The sequence below is a fragment of the Condylura cristata genome, unplaced genomic scaffold (assembly GCF_000260355.1).
Source record: "Condylura cristata isolate star-nosed mole 26May11 unplaced genomic scaffold, ConCri1.0 scaffold00015, whole genome shotgun sequence".
Taxonomy (NCBI): domain Eukaryota; kingdom Metazoa; phylum Chordata; class Mammalia; order Eulipotyphla; family Talpidae; genus Condylura; species Condylura cristata.
Window position 1 is genome coordinate 21,910,054 of NW_004567116.1, and position 7,252 is coordinate 21,917,305.

Below are 7,252 nucleotides of genomic sequence, written 5' to 3' on the forward strand. Positions count from 1 at the left end.
TTATTGTGGGCCTGAATTATACATGGTCAGCCTGCTACCAGTTTCTCTTTGATTCTAATACAAATCTGTTGCTGGAGTGGTCTCTCTAACATATGTAATTAATCATTGTGCTTTATATCTATGGTAGGTTTCTACAGCAAGCAAAAAGTTCAAATATCTCAGGTTGTGAAACAGTCAACTATAATCCAGTATTGTTTATAATTTTATTTTCCACTGCCCCATACATTCCCAATGTCTAATTTATATTACAACTACCATGATCTACTTGCTTATTTGCTATTCTCTAAAATCACTATTTATTTTTTAGCTGCTAGATCTTTACTCAAGTTACTTACACCATTCCCGGTCCCCTACCCCTTTAAGAATTTAGCTCACACATATCTCCTGCAAGAGAAGGTACTACTTCTCTCCAGCTGAAATTCATCTCCTTTCCCCTTCTATGCTTTTGACTCTTGGTTCCACTAGAATCCAAAAGTTTACTAATTATCACTGTGTGTTGTTCTTTAACTGCTGACTACAAATTCTGTGTGGGGAAGGTCCAAGTTTTGTTGTCATTCCCTACATCCACTTGAGTGTTTTGGAATTCAGTAAATGTTTGGCAAATTAATTGAGACCCTCAGCCTTTTGGATTAGGGTATTGTTACTGCTATTCTTATTAAAAAGAGATGTCATCTGACAGCACTACAACATGAACCATGAGTGCCAACCTTCCTCTGGCTATCAGGACAGCAAAAAGATGTTTTCAGACTCTGGAAGAGGAAACAAATATATCAGGAGTGAGAAGCTTTGGGGCCCAGGACAATTTTGCATAGTCAAGAAAGAAGGTGACTTACACATTTACAGGCTAATTGTAATAGGCAGCACAAAGGTGAAGGAAGGAAAGAATGGTACTGGCATTTTTAATAAGCATTAGCCCTGTTCTAGAGACTTCCACACAGGTTTATATTAAACCCTCATACTAAGCACAAAAAATGTTATTTTGCCAGTTATTTACTTATTTAAAAAGATAAATTAAAACTCAAAGAGCTTTAGTGATGTGAACTCAGATACATCCTACTCTAAAGCTGACTGTGTTCTCTGCCATGCCTATGGGATAAAGTGAGTGCTAGGGAGAGGAAAGACAGTAAGAGGCACAAATAGAGTGTGCGCCTGTTGGTGGCTCGGTTGCCCCAGCTCTTGGGACTCCGAGGAATGCGCCCACCGCTGTGCTACCATGGCAACAGATGGTTGAACCGATAAGGTGGGCAGATTTGTGGTCATCCTATCTAACAGCCTGAGGCGCCATAAAGGCCGTGAGGGAGCGCCGACACCTGCCCATAGGGAGTGCAGGCGTCTGGCAGTTGCCGGCCGAGGTGTGATAAGAGAAATTCCTCACTTCCCCCATACCTCCTTCTCAGTAAATTTCCACTCTTCTCCTCCAAACTCCCACCCTTACTGCCTAATGATAAATAAAGGGGGTCACGGACAATAAAGAGAGAGACTCCTGGATGAAGAACCTTGGTGTCCTGTGTTTTCTTTAACCTCATCGTCCCTCGCCGGACTCGGCTCCGATTAGCCGGACGCGGCATGCGCCAACAGATACTGAAAGGAAATTCCTATTTTGCTTTTATAATTAAAAAAAAAAACAACAAAGTATATTATGACAGGATGGTAGGAGACATAGATCTCAAATTAGATTCGAAATTTAATCCCATCAAGCCTTTGATCTTTTCCCTATATAAAGTATCCCCATTTCACTGTTCCTTTTGTAACTTGTCCTGGATCAGGTGAAGGGGGGATGGAGTGAGATGGACTGAATCAAAGATGCGGCCTCCATAAAATCAGTGTTTCTTTTCTGGAATGATCTATGGTGTGAAAATTAGTCTTGAATCCTTGAGATCATAAATCTGAATGGGGCATGATGTCCTGGCAAAAACCAGTAGCAATATGCTTAGTGTTTATTGCCAAAAGCAAAAGCATCATGACAGCAGATAATTACGAACAGTGCTAGTGAGTAGAACTAAGAAGAGATGGCTCAGAGAGCAAGCGGGGAGGGTCAGGCTGAAATCAGTCCAATTTGCAAACCCTTCCTTCTGATCCATATTTTAGTGCAATCCACTTTTTTCCTTAAAGAGCAGCCGGAGCGTTGATGGTATAGTGGTTAGCATAGCTGCCTTCCTTAAAGAGCAAAAGGTTTGTTTGAAGAGAAAGAAACCCTCAAGAACCACCCAGAACCATGAATAAAATGATGATAAAGGGTGAGCAGGATTTCTTTCTTTCAATGTTAAGCCTGACACATTATTTACACTTTGAAACCTAAAGGGAATCAAAAGTGTTGGTATTTCCAATGTGGGTTCCTAAGGACCCTTGTTATTTAGAATCTTTCATCCAATATTCACTTGTGATTTCCAGTGGACACATTTTATTAGGTGCAATAGCTGGATCTTGTCTTTCTCTTGGTCTGCAGTCAACTCATGAATGAGGGCAATTCAATCTCCACAGCATGGCTGGGAGGGAAAAAAAATCTAATGAATTCAGGCTGTGAGGGATAAATCTGCTCCAGGTCTCTTTCATGGGGCAAGAGAAGAAAGGAGGCAGTCAGGCTGCTACCTGGCAGCCGTCTGGAACCAGGGTGTCGTCTGGACCTAGGGTTTCCGGCCGGAGTTAAAGAGACCTGTTACATAAGCCTTGGCTGGTGGTGTTTTGAAGGCAAAGCCACTGTCTGACGAACACACTTCAGTCCTGCTTTCAAAAGCCTTTGCCTTGGCTCTTTAGTGCTTGCTTATTTCATTTTGACAAAACATCCTGTTGACAAAGCTGTATTTGATCTGAACCTGAGCCCTCCCTGTGAGCAAGTTTCTCCAAGAGCAAGTGAGGCACAGCTACTACCAGAGCATTGCAAGGACCTAGCTAGTACATCAGGCATTTCAGTCTTCTGGGAACTAGACTGTCCACATAAATCATGACTAACCGCTTGGTCTATAGGAAACATTCAGGGAGATCAAGATCTTTCTTTAAAAGTATTACTTCCTTCGTACAACATTCTGAATGAAACTCTACACTTTCTATGATGAACTGAGGTCATATTTAAGTGCATTTCACTTATTTCTTGGTGTAATCCAATGATGATTTCATTAGGCAGAAGTCAGGGGCAAAATATTTAGCAAAGGGCATAACGAACCAACCAACCAACCAACAGTTGCTGACCATGGAAAATCCATGTTTTTTAATAATCACCCCTTCCTGGAGGTGTGGGGGTGGGGGACAGTGTTACCCAACTACAAACTACTGACTAGCATTTAATTATCCAGTTTATTTATTTTGGCTAATTTAATCCTCAAATGACAGCACAGTGCAAGCAAAGTTTCTTACATGACACAGGGGAAAAAGGGATCAGAATGGATACAGAACTTGCTTAACATCACAACACATCTGAGCAGACAATATTTGACTCTTCCTGCTGACACAGTATCACCCCAACACACTGAATTGTTCATTCCTTTTTCTCTCATTGTCGGCCATAGACAATTAAACATGTTAAATTAGTCTCATTTGAACATCATATGGTCCTCTCCTTTTTAGTACTTTAATGAATACACATTTATTGAATGTCAACAATGTTGTCAAGTACAAAATTCAAATGGCCCATATAGTGAACAAGCCCTAAATACTGGTTTATGAGTTCCACATTCTATCTCCAACCTCTTCAGGCAGTTTTTGTCACTTAGCTTAAATGTGAGTGCAGTCAGCTCTCCTATGAGGATAAATCATCAACCTTTGGATGAACAGACACCCTTTAAATTTTATGTATGATTTCATGTTGTTTAGATGAGACATTTGGAAGGCTGTCTTTGGATATGCAAGTTATGCATGATATTTTTACTTTCTCCCTGCCCACCTATCCAACCCCATCAACCCAAAATACACATTAAAGAAAATGTGTTGAACAATCCATAGCCGTTGTTACAGGAGAAAGAAAAAGTCCTCTTGGTCTTGATTCATTTCATATACATCTACTGAGTTTCTACTTTATGTCACACACTCGTGGGAACAGATCTTTATGTTTATTTCAGGTCTGAAAGTGCTACCCAGTCCCGTATCTATTCGAAGAGGCATTTTTACATTTGAATTTAATAGTCCTGCTTCAAGTTACTTCCCTGGTTATAGCCAAGAGCAACATGAAGTCTTTAAAACAGTTTACAACCTTGTTTTTCTATTACTATTATAGCACACTGTTTTCATCATACATCTGATTTGTCTATCGACATGGTGACATCTTGGAATGTTTTCTTAGAGAGCCAATAGTTTAAAAAAAATAATAACAAGAAACAGTACAAAGAGTTCAGAACAAGTAGGTCTCTTCCAGAAAAGTCTACATGAAGAAATTCACTTCCTTCAATGTCCTAAAAACCAAGTGCTTAGCACATTAGATTAAGTGGTGCTATTTTCTGAAAAAAAGTTACTGTGTGGACCTAAGAAGAATGTGAGGTTGATTCTGTTGCCTTTATCGTAGCTCTCAACAGTCCTTTGTCATATAGGGAGTAGGTACAAGCTATTTAGTGTGACTTATGAGATCCTTATGATTTAATAATTTTGAATTAGCTCTAGAAAGTTTTCTAGACATTCTGACAGCCCTCTTCCTCCTACCCCCCCCCCAAAAGTCAGTCCTTTTCTGTCTTCTTATTCTACTATTCAATAACATTAATTAAGCTGAGTTTCAATAATGCTTAGCCCTTAAGCTTATGGTCAGATTGCTGAGATTAAAACTTGACTTTTACATTTAATTGTCTGACTTTCAGTAAGTTTCTCAATAGCTTTGAATATAATAAGTTCTTTGCTCAGAGAACTTAAAACTATCTTTTACTCTTCTGGTTTTCTTACCAGTAGAATGGGGTAATGGTAACTCTATCTCTAAAAGGTTTATTATGAAGATTAATTGATAAAGAGGCTATTAGGATATGTGACCTATAGATCTAAATAAGTATTAATTTGTTTTTATTATCACTTACATTTTTAATGTGTGATGATGTTCTTAGTTTATAGGTGAAAACTTCATAAAAAAACATGCTTTCTTACGAGCTATATTAATTTGTATGTTATAAACAGTAAGTAGCAGTAGAAAAAAAAAGACAAAAGTTAATTGCTTGGTTCTGTGAAATTATGTGTTTCTGATCATTAGAGACCTCTGTGACTTTTCCCTCTACAACATGTTAAGATCATCAAGTTCACCTAATCTAAGTGATAAAAGGAGAAATGAAAAAGTCATGTTTTTTGATCACATTGAACCAAAGATAAAATATCTCACTTCTACTGACATTCCACTGTCAAAATCATGCCATTGGTCCCACAGGTCTTTGTTATGGATAGGTGAGCGATAAGTCATCCTTAATAGGTCTTAAACAACATTTAAGAATTTGATGAATAGATGACAGGGAAGGATATTCCAGGGGAAAGGAACTATAATGAATTACAGAAGAAGGAAAGTTTAGGGCTAAGGAATTCACTGAAGAATTCACTGAGTAAATGAGTGTCACATTTTAATAGAAACACAGGATACCTCCTTGGGATACAAGGAATAAAAGTGGGCAGTATTGTACTAGTCTGTACACTTCATTGCCCAGTCTTGGTTTCTGTACTTCTCTGAAACTTGGCTCCACGTACTGCCACAGATGCAATTAAAATTGCAAAGTGTGAAAATGCCTGAGCCCATTATGTCATGACTAATTATGATCATTTAAGGATTATCAGATTTACCAAATGAAAATATAGAGTGTGTGGTGAAATTTATATTTAATACTAAAAAATAAAGTTTGGATCTCCTGCTAGTGCAGGAGTTGAATGTCAGCACTATGAAGCAATCTACAGTCACTGGCCTCAGTTTCTCTTTACTCTATCAGTGTAATGTCTTGTGTGTTTCCACAAATGATGGCTTTGAGCAACAGCCATCACTGTGAAAGGAAAAAGCACACAAAAAGTTAAGCATTTTTCAGTACTTGTTAGTTTAAAAATGTTTTTATTTTGATGTCTTTAATTTTGCTTTTCCATAGAAAGGCTATGGGGCTTAATGACTTAAGTATTTACTCCTCTGAAATAAAATGAGAATTTTTGATGATAAATGTGAGCATGATACTTTGAAAAGAAAGTACTTAAATGCTCCTATCACCTGTAAAATGATAGGGTATTTCCTATTTGTTCTTAGAACACATACTGTGTACTCTCCTGATTGGGTTATTCTCTGTGTCTCCTCTTTCTCTGTGTATATGTGTGTGTGGATATATGTGTATGTATGTATGTATGTATGTATGTATGTGTATATATATATAGATCCTTTATCCTAGTTCCTGCATCAAATTCCATCCCTCAGTATCACAGAAAAATAGGCTTGTTATCTGAATCCCAGCTTTGTTCTGAGCAGTCTCTTCCATATCCATATCCATAAAGAGTCTTTATAAGTAAGTATCATGTTGCACATAAGTAAAACTGATTGGTGGGAAAAGCATGGAGTTTAGAATCTGATTGCATGTTCCATTCCTAGGGGATTAAACGAGGTTGGTCTTCTACCTTTGCTACAACAATCTCTGTGGATACATTTGAGACAATACATGCTTGCTTAATCATTATAATTAGGTCACTAACATATAACAGCAGCAGGCACATAGCACTCTTCATTTGTTTCCCATTTTAATTATAACCATGATCCTTATGAGCATCTCACTGACATCTCACTGGAAGTTGAGTAGTCTGACTCTGTATAGACTCCCAATTTGATTGACCCTGTATTCTAAAAACTGAACATCTAAAAGCCCACTTCTAACAAAGTATATAAGTCCTCAATCAACAAATTGACTCTGACATCAGATATCAAGAAGCAACCCTCCTGAGTAAGATGTTGAGATATTTTCAGATATAGTTTCTAGAGGAATGTGGCAATTAGATTTGAAAAAAAATCCTATCTAATATGACCCCCCAATGATACTGACAGTGCTCTGTAAAGAGGCAATATTCATCCTTCTTCCCACCCTTCAAGCCCCTGGCATTGCTTGAGGCAGGCATGACACTATCTCCTCCTAGCCTGCCTCTATCGTAAGACAAGTACCTTCAGAGTCTTAAGTCACCCTGGAAAAAGTTCAGCTATCCTCAAATCCCTATATAAATGGTAACATGTGCAGGGGAGTGAGAGAGAAAAGGAGTAAAGAGAAGATTAGAGAGTGAGAGTTGCTCAAGGAACCTCAGTTGGTCTCACCTCCAGTGTTTTCAAATCAGATATCAAGAA